The 20692-nt window shown below is 39.1% G+C and overlaps 1 protein-coding gene across 4 annotated transcripts in view; it reads right to left on the reverse strand.

The window, feature by feature from the left end:
* MVB12B (multivesicular body subunit 12B) overlaps positions 1-20692 on the reverse strand; it is a 322603-nt gene that overhangs the window by 293474 nt on the left and 8437 nt on the right. Inside the window, exon 1 of one of the 4 annotated variants that reach the window (XM_074211554.1) lies at positions 333-970. The exons of the other annotated variants lie outside the window; for them this stretch is intronic. The gene's annotated coding sequence lies outside the window, so the exon portion shown is untranslated. Of the gene's footprint in view, positions 1-332; positions 971-20692 lie in introns of those variants that run through there. 4 annotated transcript variants of the gene reach the window in all.

A 20692-nucleotide genomic window follows, 5' to 3' on the forward strand; every position in this document is an offset into this window, starting at 1 on the left:
ACTGCTAATAACTCTCTAAAAAGCCAAATTCTATAAGCTCTAAAATATCTTGATGTGAACTGAAAGAAAAATAGTTAGGTCTCTAACCAGCAATACCCACTGAATTTGGTATGAAAAAGTCTGAGTTAAAATTCCATGCTATTTATTAGCTGGTGACCTAGGGCAAGTCATTTTATTTTTTTGTCTCAATTTTCTCATCGGTAAAAGAAAGATTCTTGTACTATCTACATAATGCTACTGTTAGAAGGCAAATGTTTTATAAACCATAAAGTGTTATTATTTAAATTATTATTATTATTATTATTATTAAACTGTGATATAAGTCACTTCACCTTCATGGACATCAGCTTCCTTATCCCTACAATGAATGGGTAACTACGTCTTCTTTAAGATCCATTCTAGTTCCAACATCCTATGACCTACAAATCCTTTTCAGCACTGACTTGCTATGTTCTAAGATTCCTTCTATAGTGCCAATATTCTATGTTCTTCATTCTAAGGTCACTTCCATCTTTAGTAATCTATAAATATGTGACTATATTCAAAGATTTCTTCCTGCTTTAACAGTCTATGAATCTATAGGGTTTCTCTCTCCTATTCCCTCCCCTAACACTCAGGAAATGAAAATTAACCCCTAACTACTCCCTTCATCTCTCTCACACACAACTATGGATGGAGAAATGTTACATTTTAATAGATGAGCATTCACTATTTCTACCATCTCCCATGAGGTATTGATGACAATCAGTTCCATTTGCCGTGAATCACTTGGATCAACTGCTGGTGGGCGAATTCAGGGTTAGAGAAATGATGCTATTCCCAGAATGCATTACCAAAGAAAGCACACTCAGCAGATTTCAAGATGGCTCAGCCTGCAGCAAAGCCGACCCAGACAAAGGAGATGGGGCATGTGTGAGAGCCCTTAAGGGGCTATGCTGAAATGGAAGACAATTAGCAGCCAACTTTCCAGGATTAATGCCCTTTTTCTTTTTTAGTTTCCCTCCCCCTCCCCCTCCCGCCCCTGGGGATCAAGGCAGTCTTTGTGAAATATAGACAAATGATTCTTCCCTGTGCTGTAGCTCTAGTTTCAGTGTGGGGAATGGCATAGGTTGCTTTTCATAAGAAACACCCAACAAGATACCTTGTGTCAGAGGGCATCATGTAAAAATGCTTGCCCTGAATTACATATTTTCTAACTGCAAATTACTTTTAGCAGCATCACCATAGTAGCTTCAATTGACCTTCTGAACAAAAGGCCATTTATTAACCAAGCACTCTTCACTGTACAGACTGTGGATGAACCAGCAAGTAGAAGAAAGAGGCTTGACAACCTAGTCACAATTAGGTCTTGGGGATACTTTGTCTTGGAGGGGAAGACTATAGAGATTTGACCTACCCTGTGTAACATTTCAATAAGTGCTTGCTGGAGCAAAATGGAGGAATAGGAAGGGAAAGAGGCAGTGGGCAAACAATTAAGTATTTAAGATTCATGTTAGTGCTACTGAGTATACTGAAAGAGAAGATACATGTAAAATTTTCAGGATATCTAAGACTTAGGAGAGCAAAATTTTAGAGCTGGAAGGAACCTTATGGTTTAGCTATGTACTCCAATCTCCCCAATTTTATAGATGAGGAAAATGAGCCCTCAAATGCCAAGGGTTTCACCTAAAGTGACAGAGTATATGGCAGAGCTGGGATAGGAGTCTAGGATTTCTTACCCAATCACATGCCTTTTCATTCTATCACTGAAAATCATCTTGATTCAACAGAAAAAAACCACTGGGGTTATAGAAAAGCACTGTGGGCTCAAATTCCAGCTTCAACACTTAGCAGCTGGATGACCATGGGATAAATCAGAGCCCCTCAGAGCCTATTTTTCCTTGAGTAAATTGATCTTTGCACTTTCTGCTTCATGGATTTATCGTGATGAAATTATGAAAAGAACTACAGAAATGTGCATTATTAGTCCCACACGGGGCTAAATTAGACTGATATAGTATCAACTTTCCCCCCTAAATATTGTTAACATTTGCACAAAGGAAATTGTGGGGAGAGGCAAGTATGGGTATATTCTGACCCAAGAGTGTCCCAACCAACATTCTTTTTGCAAGGAATACCATAAATTCATTTTAACTAAATCCTTATGTCAAAAAACAATTATAACAACAACCCAACTGCAACCTTGTTCAGTCATTCTTCCAAGGCACAAATCAGATGGTTAAGAACTAACTAGTAATTTGAGTCAATGACCAAACCCAAACAACCTTAACTCTCCCAGCATAAGTCTGTTTGCCATCAAACAAAACAACCTGCTCTTAACAGGCTAATGCTCTAAGGACTGAGATAAATATAAAAATTCAAAGAAGACCTGGTCCCTACTCTCATGAGGTAATTGATTAATTGATAACTCTAATACTTAAGATACAGTAAATATCATTGGGGTGGGGAGAGGAAAGAGGAAAAGTCATTAGTAATTGGGAAAAATCAGGAATGGCTTCATGGAAGAGGTGCTGTAGGTTACTGGGAAAATCATTCTAAGTATACCTCTAGAGGGCTTCATAAACATTAAAACAGTATAGGAGCAGCTAGGTGGCATGGTGGATAGAGTACTGGCCCTGGAATCAGGACCTGAGTTCAAATCCAGCCTCAGATACTTAATTACTTAGCTAGTGTGACTTTGGGCAATAGGCATGGAGACCATCATCATTTTATTGTGGTAACTACCATTCCTACAAAACTCAATTGCCTCTTTATAATGTTGGTTCACTTAATGTCCTTTTCATGGAACAAACTTGGTATTCTCATACCCAGTCATTTCAACATATTGTAAAAACTGTATATTGCCTAGCAAAGTCACAATAAGTGCATAAAGATGAAAATAACACATGACTAATTTTCTCCATCTCTGTTTTGGGAGTCAACATTTCCCTCATAAATAATTGACAATAAAAATGATTTAAGTCCACGGCTGCATAGGGCAGAGGTAAATTTAGTCCTAATGAGGGAAATGTGGGCACTGCCTAGGAGGAAATAGGCTAACGTACAACCCAGTATTAGCAGAATTGATATCACACAAGGGCCACATTATGAACTGGAAATCCTAATGACAATCAGCAAAGTGAGGATAACATAGGAAGAAATTTCTTTCAAACTTCTCTATTGCTAGAAAGAATCTTATTGATAGGAGTTAAAAGTTCACACTATTATTTAGGGTAATAACATTTATATAGTGCTTTACAGTTTATAAAGCACTTCCCTCATGATAACTAGGCATCATTAAACCCATCACTGACCCTAATAGAGACAGTTTAGGACCATGAACACAAAAGGAATAACACTGCCCCCAGACCTGCTTTCCAGCTCAGTCACCAAGCCATCATGGAGATCACTGTGGTTTAGGAATGACCTTTCTCATTATTACTACAAGCAACAACTACTACCCACAGGCAGATGGGTTATAAGAGCTTTGAGAATGGCAGCAGATCCCCAACTCCTTACACTATCCTCAATCCCTCAGAACAGCAATACCATTTCTAGTTTAGCCCTCAAATCCATCATCTAGAGAGATGACTCCTATGGAGAAGGGATCAGCCATCCCCCACCTTATGTCATTCTACATCTACTGACCATCTTAGCTGAGGCAGCAAAGCACTCCAAGGGAAAGGCAAAGGAGGCAACATGTGCCAAGCATGTCAAACCACAGTCACCACCACCACCTTCAGCAAACCCCTCCCCTCAGACTTTGATGGAGACAGGCCAAGAAATAGGCCAAATGCCATGATTCTGGAAAGTAAACCCTGTGGAGATGCAACCTGGTAACTGCTCCTGAATGTGCTATTGCCACCCACCCCTACTGAAAACCCAGAAAAGAAAGTTCTCACCATCAAAGTCTTACTGTAAAATAGTTCAACATCAGAAATGTATAGGATTCCATCACTGGAAATGACATCAAAGAAGAGGAATTACGTTCTGCTTTGCCTACTGTATTCTAAGGACCACAGGACAGAATTTTCATCTGACAGCTGAAACCTCCTTTCATGAATTGTCTCCCCCATAAAAACATGAGCTCCTTGAGAGCAGGGACTGTCTGACTTTCTCTGTTCATAAGCCCAATGCTTATCACAGTATTGTGCACATAAAAGCACTTTTTTTTCCTTTGTTCATCCATTCATTCATTGTACAGATGAAGTCAGAGAGGTAAAGTGAGTTTTTAATTCTCACATAAATTGTAAGCACTGGTGCCACAATCTGAGCCCTCATCTCCTGGCTCCAAGTCTAGTACACATCACACTTCTCATTAAATGATGACATCACTGGTACATTTTACACACACACACACACACACACACACACATATATATGAATGATGAAATTGTTGTAAGCAGTGTGGAGTAGCAGATAAGAGTCAGACTGCACTGACACACAATGGCTACACAATCCTGGCTAAGTTAGAGTGGTGACGAGCCTGAAGTGAGAAAGACTTGTGTTCAAATCCAGCCTCAGATACTTCCATGCTATGTGACCCTGGCTAAGGCACTTAGACTCTCTTTGCCCCAGTTTCCTCAATCGTAAAATGGGGATAATAACAATGCCTACCTCAGAGAGAGGATCAAATTCAATAATAATTGTGGAACAATTAGCACAGTGTCTGACACAAAGAAGGTGATATATAAATGTATATTCATTTCCATTTTCCACCTTCTCAGTGATTCAATCAACTCTAAGACAATACATTGCAGAACAGATGCTAATATATATATATATATACATATATATATATATATATATATATTAAGAAGATGATTCTTACAACAATAAAATTATGCATCCAGACCAAACAAACAAATGATAACTCCCCTACATCCCCAAGAGGATTGCAAAGGAACAGGAGGCCTATATGATTTAAAATCACTGGACAAAATCCATGTTTAAGAATGGACAAGTCATTGAGCACAGGATGGTAACAGTGAGTAATTCACCTGAATATGCAAGAACTCAGGGGCAATCAATCTATTCTATTTCTACCTTTCCACAGGATCTAAGAAACTTTGTTGTTGGCCTTGACATTTGCCCCAGCACTGGAACTTAGGATTTCCAGCCCTTTCCACCTAATCTGAAGCTTTCTTTTTCATACTGTCTCCTCCAAGTCTAACTCCTTGAAAACAGACACTAATACTCTTTCCGTTTGTCTCTCCACCAAAGCGCAATTTGGCCTCCGAAGTAACTGCCTCAAAAGAAATGTAGTAAACTGGGAAACAATCTTTACAACTAATGTTTCTGACAAAGGACTCATTTCTAAAATATACAGAGAACTGAGTCATAAAAAAAAAGCCATTCCCCAATTGACAAATGGTCAAAGGATATGCAAAGGCAATGAGATCAAAGCAATCCAGTCATATGAAAAATTGCTCTAAATCATTACTTATTAAAGAAATGCAAATCAAAGCTTCTCTGAGGTACCACCTCACACCTCTCAGACTTGCCCATATGACCAGAAAGATAATGATCATTGTTGGAAGGGTTGTGGGAAATCTGGGACATTGTGGGTCGACCTGTGAACTCATCCAACCTTTCTGGAGAGAAATTTGGAACTATGCCCAAAGGGCAACAAAAATGTGCATACCCTTTGATCCAGCAATACCACTACTGGGTCTATACACAGAGATGATGAAAAAGGATAAAAACATCACTTGTACAAAAATATCCATAGCAGCCCTGTTTGTGGTGGCAAAAAATTGGAAATTAAGTAAATATCCTTCAATAGGGGAATGGCTTAGCAAACTGTGGTATATGTATGTCATGGAACACTATTGTTCTATTTGATACCAGGAGGGATGGAAATTCAGGGAAGCCTGGAAGGATTTGCATGAACTGATGCTGAGTGAGATGAGAACCAAAAAAACAGTGTACAACCTAACAGCAACATGGGAGCAATGATCAACCTTGATGGACTGGCTCATTCCATCAGTGCAACAATCAGGGACAATTTGGGGCTCTCTGCAATGGAGAATACCATCTGTATCCAGAGAAAGAATTGTGGAGTTTGAACAAAGACCAAGGACTATAACCTTAAATTTAGAAAAAAAAAACTGATATCTTATTATCTGATCTTGCTATCATTTATACTTTATGTTTCTTCCTCAAGGATGATTTCTTTCTCATTACATTCAATTTGAATCAATGTATACCATGCAAACAATGTAAAGACTGGCAAATTGCCTTCTGTGGGGGTGGGAGGAGGGAAGTAAGATTGAGGAAAAATTGTAACACTAAAAATAAATAAAATCTTTAATTAAAAAGAAGAAGTAACTGCCTAATAAATGCTTCTTATTCATTCATCTACAACCTAGAGAACAAATGAGATGCTTTTCAATCTCTGGACAAATAATTTAAGACAGAATTTGGAAAAGTTTACTACCTTATCTGAGAACAGTGCCACAGATATTGCCTGCAGCTGCAGCCCCATCTCTATGCACCTATGGAGGCTAAAAACTGGTCTCTAAAGGGGAACTTTAGATGAAATTCAATAAGCATCTATTTAATCAATTACCATGCATACATAAGGCATTGTGTCAAGGACTGGGGATTCAAAAAGAAGCAAAAGACAGTCCTGGTCTACAAGGAGCTTATAGTCTAATAGATCCAGATGGAGTTCATGTATCAGAAGGCATCAGAACATCTGAATTTGAGTGCAAACTCTAATATTGCCTAGTTATGTGACAAGGAATTTTCCTAATCTATGTCTCCATTTCCTCAACTGTAAAATGGGAATGATATTTGTCCTACAGAATTGTTACAAGAAAAATCATTGTTGTTGGGGCAGCTAGGTGGTACAGTGGATAAAGTGCCAGCCCTGGAGTCAGGAGGACCTGAGTTCAAATCCAACCTCAGACACTTAATAATTGCATAGTTGGTGACCTTGGGTAGGTCACTCAATCACATAGTTTTAAATAAAAAAAAAAGAAAAGTTGTTGCTGTAGCAATGGGTGATAATTTTTCTAAGTAGAGTGGATAAATCTTCACAAGAGGAAATTCCTCGTGTGGCACCCCGTTGCTAAAGACATAGGCTTGCCAGGCAAAAGTGGCTTCATGTGTGGGATTGCTTCCTCTGACCACAGGCCACACACACCCCACCCTACCCTCAGCAGCAACAAGTTCTTCCACAACAGATAAATCTCCAGCTGTCCCAGGATGTTTTCCCCCTCCTCTAAGGGAAGGGAGCTCCATAGTCCAAACTTCCCATCCTATGTCCCCTACCTTGTACCAGATACAAATTTTCTGCTTACCACTTGTATGACTAACTTTTCTAGGTCTCGGTTTTCTCACCTGTAAAATGAAGAGGTTTGAGAAATGATTTTTACAGTCCTCTGCAGATCAAAATACATGGATCCTACCCTAATTGTGCAGTGCCCTCCTCTCCAACAATGAGAGGCTAGCACAATGAGGGGGCATGCCAGCTGGGGATCTGTAAAGGACTGCAGAGATCCCAGAGAAATTGTCAGTGATCTGGGGCGGCTAGGTGGCACAGTAGATAGAACAACGGCCCTGGAGTCAGTAGTACCTGGTTCAAGTATGGCCTCAGAGACTTAATAATTACCTAGCTGTGTGGCCTTGGGCAAGCCACTTAATCCCACTGCCTTGCAAAAACAAAATACTAAAAAAAACTAAAAACTAAAAAAAAAGTGGAAAAAAATTGTCAGTGATCTTTTCTTCAAACCTTTTCTTCAGAATTTCAAAACTCAATTTAATATAACTCATTAATCTTATCAAAAACAATTTTGTTAAAATATGAACAACTGATTCACAGGAAAAAAAGAATTTAGAACTGGAAGGAAGGACCCTGAGAGATTACTTAGTTCAAAACCCCTACTTCATAGATGGGAGGCCAAGGCTCTGTGAGGTCAAATGATCAAGGAATTGACAGAAGCAGTGCCAAATTCCAAATCCAAGATTATTTTAGGCATTTCAAAATTCAACTTATCCAAGATGGGAACTTATTTTCTTTTCCTTTAAATCCCTTCCCATCACTATTACACCGCCATCCTCCATGTCACCCAAACTACAATCTTTGTTGTCAGTCTCTTGTCTTACTCTCATATACCTCACATAGCCAATCCAATGGAAATCTTGTTTTCACTTTTCCCACAACTCCCATACACACATGCCCTTCTCTCCATTCATACAATCAAGACCCTAGGGAATGCCCTCCCACCTCTTGTCTGGATTACCAGAATAGTCTTCCAGCTGTCCTCTCTGCTTCAATCTCTCCACCAAGCCATCCTGTCCAAATCCCTCCCTAAGCCATCCAAAAGTATCAAATTTCAAGTAGAAATGGGAACTAAACCATACATAAAAATCACATATTAACGTTATGTTTTATTGTATTTTTATTTATTTTGATAAATATTTCCCAATTACATTCTAATTTGATTTAGACCTCTGGGGAGGGTTGTGGGTCATATGCAGACTGTGTTTGATACCTTAGTTCTACTAATCTGCTGAGATGATTTTTCTATTAGTCTGATGTTTTCCCCTTCTCCCCACCAGTGGTTCCTAGTTACTCAGAGAATCAAATTTAAAATCTCTGTTTAGCATTCAAAGGTCTTCATAACCTGACCCCTTCCCATCTTCTCAGTCTTCTTATCCCTTACTCTTTCTTACACACTCTAAGACTGAGTCAACATTGATCTGTTTGCAAATACTTTAAGCACGACAAAAACTTTTTAGTACAGGGTTCTTAACCTTATCTGCATCAGGGACCCCTTTGATAACCTGGTGGAAATTATGAATTGTTTCTCAAATAAGCAAAGAAAATGCCAAATCTACTATTGAAAATAATGGTATAATTCTTTTTCCTGTTTGAGTTCATGGACCCCCTGAAATCTATCCATACACCTCTTGGGGGGATAGAACCCAGGTTGAGAATCTCTAGCCTAGAGACATAGACGTTTCTAAAGAAGCATTAACAAGATGCATGACACAGTAGAAAGAACACTAGAACAACCAGGAGACCTGGGTTCTAGTCCTGATTATGCCACTAGCAAGTTAATTGTATGGGGGTTTTTGTGCAAGTCCTCATCTTTCATTAGTTTTCCCATCTGAAAAAAAATGAATGAATGAAACTAGATTACTGTTTCCCAAACAAATCTGGCCAACTCTTTATTTTCTTTTTTGAAATATGAGAGAATTCATGAAGGCCAGGTCCAAAGGCCTATGAAATACCCCTGAGACACAGTGATTTCACTTCTAAGTCTATACCCTAAAGAGTCAAAAAAAATATTTGTAGATGCTCATTCTTTTTAAGTGATAAGGAGTTGAAAAATAAGGGATGCCTATCAATTGGGGGATAACTGAACAAATAACACCATGTGAATATAATGGAATGCTATTATACTATAAAAAATGATTACAGAAGTGAAGATTTGTTTGAACTAATGCAAAGTGAAATGAGTAGTACTAGTAGAACAATTTATACTATAGCAAAACTGAAAAAACTAATACTTTTGAAAGAGCTACAAGAACTCTAGATTAGCACAATGATGGACCAGGATTCCAGGGAATTCTAATGAAAAATAAATTCACTTTCTAAAAAAGGTGATTAAATAGGCAGAATGTAACACACATTTTTGGACATGAAGAACATAGCAATTTGTTTCATTTGACTATATTTATTTTTAGAAGGATTTTTCTCTTCAACCATCCCCACCATGGTGGAAATTAGTGCTATTCTTATGATGGAAGGTTATATGAAAAAAGTGTTATTGGTATGTATTTTATTTGATTCCCCTTAGTTTGACCATGGCTTTCACTGTGTGTGTGTGTGTGTGTGTGTGTGTGTGTATGGAAAAGTTTCAAATCCAGTCATTGGATTTTAAGTATGTCATACAACAGACCACTAAATGATAAAATTGTTTTTAGCTGCAGAAACTTCTGAAACCATTTACTGGATGAAGTGCTCTGCTACTGCATCATCATCAATGTGATCCTACTGTTTTGACATACTGAAGCAATAATTTCATATTTAACATTTCTTTTTTTTTAGGGTTTTTGCAGGGCAAATGGGGTTGAATGGCTTGCCCAAGGCCACACAGCTAGGGAATTATTAAATGTCTGAGACCAGATTTGAACTCGGGTACTCTTGACTCTAGGGCCAGTGCTCTATCCACTGCGCAACCTAGCCGCCCCCTCATATTTAACATTTTAAAAGGGAGGAACACCACCTCAGAATTCTCTTATAGAACCCACATTTATCCTGTAGGGAATGGAGTTTGAGAAAGCTTCTGGATTGTATATGAGGATCTCTGAAGCCCCTTTCAACCCAAATATTCTAAGATCTTCTGCTTCACATACAAATAAGTCAGGAAAATTCAAAGTCAGTAACCTTTGCATTACAACAAAGCCAATCTCATTCATTTATGTCCACTCCAAGGGAGATTACTCAGGAAGACACTGGGTTTGAGAGCTAAAGGGTTAGTAGCAGGTCATTTCTAATCTGGAAAGATTTTTCCAGGACTCCCTGCAGACTTGCAGTAGTAGGAAACAAAATATATAGAACTCTACAAACTTCTTCCTGAAACTTTGCAAGGGGAAATGGCAAGGTCACTGGTTTCTAATTAAACAGTAGAAGTTCTGTTACAGCTAAGAAAAGACTTCGGTGATGAATCAAATTTGACTACTCTCATTTTACAGCATTTTTTTTGCTGTAGCCTCTACCACACTTGATTCTTTGTGAAATGAATTTACAACTATAAAACCAAGCTTAGAGATGGGGAATACTATGTTCATTGTGACTGATCAAAGCCAAAGCCTAACTACAATAGGATTTTTTAATCTCTCTATCAGTAGCACTTGATTTAACTGATGCTAAACATCATTTCAATCAAAGAATTGCTTCCCAGAGCCAACCTTGGGGATAGCTAAACTACTGTATCACAATCCAAAACTCCTGGGACTTCAGATACTATCTCTGTTTAATTTCTATTACACTAGTGAGACTCAGGTTTATCTTATCAATTGCTACACCCAGCCAACAAAGCTTAGCCTTCTTACTGGCAGAAGATAGCTAGGCAATGTCAAAGTTTACAGTATGTTCTCTAGGGGGAATCACTGCAGGAGGCCAGGATCCCTCCCTCCAAGGTAGCATCACCAGGGAGAACACAGTTGAGGAGAATACAGTTTCAACCTTTGCTTCAGAGGGAAGCAGAGCTCAGGCCTAGAGTTAATACACCAAGTACAAAATGTGTAAGGAATCAAATGTCAAAACCTAAGAGGGGAAGGAAGCTTCAGTTACTCCAGTTCAATTTATAAGATAAAAGTCACTGTTTAATTAATTCCCTACAGAAGAACAAGCATGTGATATGCTTGTTTACAATCCAAAAGCTGAAATAAATAACAGTCAATGGGGTGTAGAGGAAAGGATTATGGACAACATACCACAGCCCTGGATGCTAGTTCTAACTCTGCTACCACAAAAATGATCAAGTCACTTATTTTTATGAAGTTGTTGCCTCTTCTGTAAAATGAGGGGTTGGGGATGGAGCTTGAACTAGACCAAGGATTCTCCTAGAAACACCTGTGAACCCTTTTTCAGAAAAATGATTTTAAATGCATAAAATAAAATGCATAAGATTATGTTGAAATACAGTTAACAAAATATTTTAAAGAAAACTCAACACCCCCCCCAAGAGAATCCCTGGATTAAATGATCTCTTAACTAAATCTCTTAACTCATTTCTATTCAAGGGTTCCAGAGCTCTAATATCCTTTAATTCATATTCTGAGTATTCCTTCCAGTTCCATCTATCTTCTAGCATCCAACTTCTAGCACAGTGCCTAGCAACCGGAAAGCACTTAATAAAAACGATTTGACTAGCACTCTTCATTCCACATTTTAACATTCTTTGATATATATGGTACCTCCTTGCTGGAAAGTAATGTCCCTTCCAGTCAAATTGGACATTTTTCTCTAAGCTTCTCTTCAGTCAGGAGGTTTCCTAGTTGACAAATTGAAAGTTAATTATACCTTTTACCTCGCAATATTTATGGAGTCATTTATTTAAGAACTCTAGGTTAGACACTGGGAAAACAGGCAAAGTTTAGATGAGACACAGTCCTGGTCCTCAAGGAGCATACAGCATAGAAGTTTGTAGAAATAACTCTAAAACAATATTAGAGAGGTGCAAAAATAAAGTGCCATTTTTCTTCTATATTGTGTTGAACGGTATAATGATTTTGAATTCAAAAGACCTAGATCTGAATCCCATCTGTATAATTTATTGTATGAACTTAGTAGAATCACAATTTCTAGTTTATAAAAGTAAAATATGGTAAAAGATTTTGAGCAGAGAAATAACATGACAATATCTCTGTTTGGGGAAAAAGATAAGTCTAGTAAAATACGGAAAATGAATCAGAAGAAGGAAGAAGAGAGGCAGAAAGAAGTCAGAAAACCAATGCAATACCTGACAATGAGGATCTACTGTAGAGTGGAAACTATGAAAAGAGAAAAATAGAAGAGATGTTACCAGCATAAATAACTCATATACTATATATATAGTATATAAATAGAACTTGGATTTGAATCCAAATCCTCTGACAGGGACTCTTAAGAGAATAGCTTAAGTTAAGGCAAAGTGATGGAACAGAACAAGAACAGGACAGGAGAGAAACATTTACTTAATGCCTTCTCCATGTAAGAAAAGTAGGTAGGGGGGTGGCTAGGTGGCGCAGTGGATAAAGCACCGGCCCTGGAGTCAGGAGTACCTGGGTTCAAATCCGATCTCAGACACATAATAATGACCTAGCCCTGTGGCCTTGGGCAAGCCACTTCAACCCCATTTGCCTTGCAAAAACCTTAAAAAAAAAAGAGTAGGTAGGTCCTGGACATTCAAAGTAAAACTTAAACAAACCTCAAACAAGGACTTAAGCCCTCAAGGAGCTTACAGATAAAAAAGAGGAGCATAACATGTACCTACTTAAATAACTGTAAAGTAGTTTTAGAAAGGAGACCTAACAGAGGGGAATAATCCAATTTAGCAGAAATGTATGGAAAAGTAGATTGGAGCCAGATTAGAAAATGTCTGGAAAGCCAACATAAGTTTACATTTTATTCAGTAGACAATGGGGAAAATCACTGAATGTTTCTGAATAGAGGAAGTGACATGAGTTCAGTAACATGATCAGAGTAGCATATGAAGAAGATTGCTGACACAGAAGGCAATGAATGATTTTGGGGATGGAAAGAGTGGAAGCAGGAGGACCAGTTAGGAGGCTATTATAGGAATCCAGATGAGAGTTAATATTGATGTGAACTTGGGTGGTAGCAGTGGAAAGATTAAGGAAACAAATATGAGAGATGTTGTAGAAATGGAATTTACAAGCTGTCCCAATTGATTGGTAGGGTAGGATGGGGGAAAGAGAAAAGTCAAAGATGATTATAGGATCACAAGACTCATTAACCTAGAGGATGGCAATGCCAGGTTCTGTGCAGATGGTGGTGGTGATAGTCAAAGGAGGTAGGAAGATATGAATTCTATTTGGGACATGCAGAAGGAAATATTGCTGAAACATTTAGGCAGAGATAACTACAAGCAAACTGAACATACAGGATACAAGACTAGAACTCTGGAGAAGAGATATAGGCTAGAGTCATTGTCAAAGATGAGGTAGTGATTTGCATAAACTGATGCCGAGTGAGATGAGCAGAATCAGAAAAACATTATACACCATAACAGCAACATGGGGGTGATGATCAACCTTAAAGGACTTGCTCATTTCATCAGTGCAATAATCAGGGACAATTTTAGGATATCTGTGATGAAGAATACCATCTATATCTAAAGAAAGAACTGTGGAGTTTAAACAAAGATCAAAGACTATTACCTTCATTTTTTAAAAAAGCTGTCTTATGTAATTTTGCTATCTCTTACATTTTATTTTTTCCTCAAGGATATGATTTTTCTCTCAATGCATTCATTTCTGTGGGGGAGGTGGGGGAAATCTGCAAATTCAAAACATTACCAAAAAGATAGGTAGAAACTATTGTATATAATTGAAAAATAAATAAAATATTTATATTAAAAAATTTTTTAAAGACAAAAAGATGTGGTACTGGAAGCTAAAGGAACAGATGATATAACCAAGTAAGAAAAGTGTAGAGAGAGGAAATCTTACACAACAAAGTTTTGCCTTAAAGATCCGGTACTGCACCTAGAAAAGAGCTTTCATAATAATTACTTGTATGAATCAATGAATAACCCTGACCTGGCACTGTCCATAGGATCTTCATTATGAACCATTACCACAGGACCACAGCAGCAGAAGTCATGGGTCCAATGATAATACCACAACCAGAACTAAGAGATCAATCATTAGACTAGGTGCTGCACAATAAGACTCCAGTTGCTTTTATTGAAGGCTTAGTCATTCTTCAAAACTCATTTCAAATCCTTTCACTTCTATCAAGCCTTCCCCAATTACTCCCTATAGAAAAGTATACTTAAGGGGCGGCTAGGTGGTGTAGTGGAAAAAGCACTGGCCTTGGAGTCAGGAGTCCCTGGGTTCAAATCTGGTCTCAGACACTTAATAATTACCTAGCTGTGTAGCCTTGGGCAAGCCACTTAACCCCATTTGCCTTGCAAAAACCTAAAAAAAAAAGTGTACTTAAAAAAATCACAGCATTTAAAACTGCAAGAGACCTTAGAGATAAAGTACTCCAATCCCCTCATTTTACAGATAAAGAAACTGAGAACCAGACAGGCTAAGTGACTTGCCCATGGTCACAGGCACTAAGTAATAGAACCAGGATTCAAAATCAGGTCCTAAGACTCTAAATTCAATTTTCTTACCACTGACAACACCAAGTCTAGTGTGGTGGTCAAGAGTCCTGACACAATTCCAGTAATGACATGCAATGATAGGTCATAAGGGTCACTTCATCTCCTTGATGTTCCTTCTTCTGTATGATGAGGGGGTCAGACTAGAAGATGTTATTTAAGTTCTCTTCCAGAATTGAGAAACTGTTCTAACATTCTGTCCAAAGTTCCTTCCAGCTCTAATATTCTTATATTTTACTTTCTAATATCTTTTTTTGAGTTCCAGTATTCTACATTCTCATATACAGCCTGAAGCACTCAGATGTCATTTAACAAATAAGTACTGCCTAGCAAAGGGCCAGCAGGAACTGCTCCACACACAATAGGCACTTAATTGCTGAATTGAATGGTGTGGATTTCTAATTGGAGCACAAGAAGGCCTGTCCTCAACTTCAAGATCTGCCATTTCCTTTCTGCAAGGTCTTATTCATAACATCCAGATCAAAGCCCTCATTTTATAGTTGAGAAAAATGAATTCCAGAGATGTCAAGTGGCTGGTCCAAGGTCAGAGGTAATAAGTGACAGACCAAGGATTCAAACTCTTGGATTGCCTTATTTTCTGCCATCAGATTTTCTGACAACAGATCACCATGCTCTTCACTTTAGTTGATTATATTTATGAGATATGTTAAAAAAAAAATCACCATCCAGTGGCTACCTTTCTACTGATGACCACCTCCAGTCTCAGCTCATTAGGTCTTCACTGTCAACAAACATAAAGCAAGTCATTGGAACCAAACTTTCTAGTTTGGGGTACTCTGCTAGCAAAGCATTCATGAGCTTAATATCACTTCCATTCTATCATGCTGTATCAGAGGCCTGTAAGTGTAGTATATTAATAGCTAGCATTTATATACTGCTTTAATAAAGTTGATCCTCACAAAATCTCTGTAATTTAGATGCTATTGTTATTCTCATTTTACAGATGAAGAAACTGAGTCATGTGGCAGTTAAGTGACTTGCCCAGCATCACATACCTATTAAGGATCAGAGGCAGGATTCCAATTTAGGCTTTCCTAATTCCAAGTCCTAAACTCTATACACTTTGCCAATTAACTGTATCTTTATTTGGATATAATTGCTTGTAAAACCACAATACTACTGTTGCCAATTTTTTAAAGATTTAGAGATTGAAGACAGAAGATTTAAGGCCACTGAAAAGGAGAATTCAGTTTTCTGGGATGTTAAAACTGCTCAGGATTTTATTATGACAAAATATTGTTACAAAGTACATTGGCCAAAATTAATAAGAAAAGCAGAAAGCACACTAAGGACAGGTCAGGTGAATTCTGAATGAGGGAAAGGGGAAGAAGAGAGAGAGAAGGGCAGGCAGCCAGGGGCTTGGTTTAACCAGGCCACATGGTGAGGCCCACAATGCTCCTCATGGATTAAGGAAGAGATGAGAAAGCCACATCCTTCTGGATGGGAGACAGGAAGAAGCAAGAGAGCTTGAAGGGGTGGTGCCTCCTATTAAATATCCTTCTATGGTAGATTGAACAGAGGATGGCGCTTGGGGAATGATCTTACACCTTGGGCCAGGTATCTTCTAATGGCATGCTACGTACTGGTCCTTCCAGTCCCAAGGTGCTCAACCCCCAAGTTCAACATGTCATTTCTTGTCACACCAATGTTTAGGCCACGGTTAAAGTGAAAGGAGAAAATGGGGGACAGGATACAAAACACCAGGCAAGGGACGACAGCATACAATCAACAATCACGGTCAGTTTACATCTCAGGGGCAAACAGCCTTCCACAATAAACAAGATTTTAACATCGTTAAAGCTACATTCATAATTTTCTACATCATTTCCCTGCATCTCTACTATATATACTCCCTACACTAAAAGGTCATCTTTGAGGAAAACACTATGTATTCCTCACAGCATCACAGTGATAGTGATATTACAATATGACGCTGTAATAGGAGTTAACACTTGACTCAGGAACTCTGATATTGCTGTTCTATAGCCTGCCAAACATGTCTTTCAATGAAAAATTCTAAACTTCAGTCACAAATTTTCTACAAGAAAGGGCTTTTGTAAAGACCGCAGCAAACATAATACCAGGCACAGATTAACATGGCCTCCTTAGAGAGGTCCATGAAATTAAAAAAAAAAAAAAAATCAGAGGCCATAAGCATTCTGGGCAGCTCTTCCCACAAAAGTACAACCCATGTCTCAGTTCACAACACTTTTAATGCCATGGAGCTACACACCCTTCCAGAAGATTGTTCCTATGGAGCTGGCATCTCCATTCACAAGATCCTTGAGAGTAATGCTGAATTTGGAAGAAGTAACATGTTAGGCAAGACATAATTCAATATAGACCCAAAAATGTCAGAACTCAAAAGGAGTTTAGAATACATACTATGGGGCGGAGCCAAGATGGCAACAAGATGGTTTGTCTCTTAGGTGCTCTTGCTCAAAACTTATAAACCAAGGACTCTAAATTTTCGAGAGACAGAACCCACAGAGGGATCCAGTGAAGCAGTTCTCCAACCCAAGGTAACCTGAAAAAGAACAGAAAAGCTCTTCTCCCCGGGGTCAGAAGGGTGGCCCGCCAGAGCGAAAGAATTTCAGCCTCCATGGCAGTGGGAGCAGTTTCCTTATCTACACCTCAGGGAGCACCAAGCACAACTTGGGGGATCAGCGGGGGGACTTCTGTCAGAGCAAGCACGTGAAGCCCAGCCCTCAGGGTACACAGCAAGCAGCGTGGCCACTGCAGCCCAGATCCAGGAACCAGAAGCCACCAGAGCCAGTAAGCAGGAGCCCCAGGCATGAGTGCTGAGCCTAGGGAGGGGAGTGGAGAGAGACTGCCAAGCTCTGTCCTCTGTCCCTGGAATAGGACTCTGGGGGTTCTGACCACATTCAGATCCTGACTACAGTCTAGGCCCCCCCATAGAACAGCAGGGCCCCCCACCTCAGCCCTGTGGCAGAGGGGTGAACTTATGGTCATACACAGACCAGGAGGGAAGACAAAGCCTCACACACTCAAAAGCTCAGGAAGCACCCCAAAAGCAGACATAGGCTAGAGAGATGAGTAAGCAGAGAAAAAAGAGGAACACCATTGAGAAATACTTTGCCTGTGATCCCAAGAAGGATCAAAACACTCAATCTGAAGATGAGGAAGCACAAGCTCCTGCATATAAAGACTCCAAGAAAAACAGAAATTGGGCTCAGGCTATGACAGAGCTCAAAAAAGATTTTGAAAATCAAGTGAGGGAGATGGAAGAAAAATTGGGAAAAGAAATGAGAGAGATGCAGGAAAAACATGAAAATGAAGTCAGCAGCTTTGTCAAGGAGATCCAAAAAAATGCTGAAGAAAATAACATATTAAAAACCAGCATAGGTCAAATGGATAAAACAGTTCAAAAAGTTATTGAGGAGAAGAATGCTTTAAAAAGCATAATTGGCCATAAGGAAAAGGAGATAAGAAAGCTCTTTGAGGAAAACAAATCCTTCAGACAAAGAATGGAACTGAGGGAGGTTGCTGATTTTACAAGAAATTGGGACACAATACTTCAAAACCAAGAATGAAAAATTAGAAGAAAATGTGAAACATCTCATTGAAAAAACAACTGATATGGAAAAGATTTAGGAAAGATAATCTAAAAACTATTGGAATACCTGAAAGTCATGACCAGGAAAAGAGCCTTGACATCATTTTCAAAGAATTACTACAAGAAAACTGCCCTGATATGCTAGAAGCAGAGGGTAAAATAGAAATTGAGAGATTCTACTGATCCCCCCAAGAAAGAGATCCAAAAAAACAACCCCCAGGAAAAATACAGCCAAGTTCCAGAACTCCCAAGTCAAAGAGAAAATATTACAAGCAGCCAGAAGGACACAATTCAAATATCATGGAGCTGCAGTCTGGATCACACAGGACTTAACAGCAGCTACATTAAAAGCTCGTAGGGCTTGGAATATAATATTCTGGAAGGCAAAAGACCTCGGAATGCAACCAAGAATCAACTACCCAGCAAAACTGAATGTCCTCTTCCAGGGAAAAAGATGGACTTTCAATGAACCAGGGGAATTTCAAATGTTCCTGTTGGAATGACCAGAGCTGAATAGAAGGTTTGAGCTTCAAATACAGGACTCAGGTGAAGCATGGAGATTGGAGGAGAGGGGGAAAATATGAGGGACTTAATGATGATGAACTGCATGTATTCCTGCATAGAAAAATGATACTGATAATATTCTATGAACCTTCTCATTTAATAGAGCAGGTAGAAGAGCTTTTATAGATGAAGCACAGGAGAAAGCTGAATTTGAAGATATATTGTGGTGTAAAAATGGAGTCAATAGATAAAAGGGACATGTAATGGGAGAAAGAAAAAGAAGAGGAGGAATAGGCTAAGATATTCCATATAATAAGATTTTTCTTTATTACAATGAGCTATTGCAATGATATGGAAGGGGGAAGGCAAGGGAGAATGAGGGAATCTTCACTCTCATCAGAGGTGGCTAGGAGAGGAAACAGCATGAGTAAGAAGGGGGGGGACAGGGGGAAGGGGGGGGATGTGAGTGATGGAGGAGAGGATGGACCATGGGGGGAGAGTGGTCAGATATAACACATTTTCTTTTTTACTTCTTGCAAGGGACTGGAATTGGATGGCCTGTCTGGGACCATAGGGCAGGGTGGATGCTGGGCCTAATGGGTGGTATGTGGGCTCAGGGCCTCTTGGCCCAAGGGCCAGAGATCTGTCTGCTGAGCCACTCAGCTACCCTACAGCAGAGTCAGAGTGAAAGGAGAGAGAAAATATAGTACATGGTAGTGGAGAAGTACGAATGGAGGGAGTCGCGACCAGCAATGGCAACAGTGGAGAAATATGGAAGTAACTTTTGTGATGGACTTATCATAAAGAATGTGATCCACCCGCAACAGAGCTGGTGGTGTTGGAACACAGACTGAAGCACAATGTTATTATTATTATTTGGGGGGGGGGGGGGTTGCAGGGCAAATGGGGCTGGGTGGCCTGCCTGGGGCCACACAGTTGGGTGACTGTTGGGTGTCTGAGGCCGGATTTGGACTTGGATGCTCCTGGCCCAAGGGCCAGTGTTCTGTCTCCTGGGACAGTGCTCCATCCACTGCACCACCTGGCCATACCTATCATTATTATTATTATTATTATTATTATCATTATTATTATTATTATTATTATTTTCTTTTAATTTTAAATTTTCCCTCCCCTTTACTTTATCGCCCATGCGGGTCTATACTTTTTGGGGGGGAGGGGGTTTTTATGTTTACTCTTTTTTTTTTTTAGGTTTTTGCAAGGCAAATGGGTTTAAGTGGCTTTCCCAAGGCCACACACACACACTGCTAGGTAATTATTAAGTGTCTGAGACTGGATTTGAACCCAGGTAGTCCTGACTCCAGGGCCAGTGCTTTATCCACTGCGCCACCTAGCTGCCCCTATGTTTACTCCTAAACAAGAATATTTTAGTAATGTATAAAAAAATATTTGTATAAAATAAAAATAAGTGAGGAAAAAAAAGAACACATACTATAGAACACAGATTGTTAGCATTACAAGGAAACTTAGAATAGAGACTGCAGAAGCTAGGGAAAGCTTTAGCAATCATCTAACACAATCTGTCCATGACTAGTGCCAAAATAATGATGCATTACTGTTAGGTGTAGTAGTGGCTTAAATGGGGGCATTACAAAGCTTGGAGCTCATTATTTCAATTATTAAAATATTTATTTGCTCATAGAACAACTTAACTTTTCTCCAAGCCCAGGGACCTGGCCTTTTTACAGTGTAAAATCCTTAAGGGCAAGGAAAATGTTTTTCGCATATTCTGCTCTGT

Source organism: Macrotis lagotis, chromosome 1 (assembly GCF_037893015.1).
Source record: "Macrotis lagotis isolate mMagLag1 chromosome 1, bilby.v1.9.chrom.fasta, whole genome shotgun sequence".
Classification (NCBI taxonomy): Eukaryota; Metazoa; Chordata; class Mammalia; order Peramelemorphia; family Peramelidae; genus Macrotis; species Macrotis lagotis.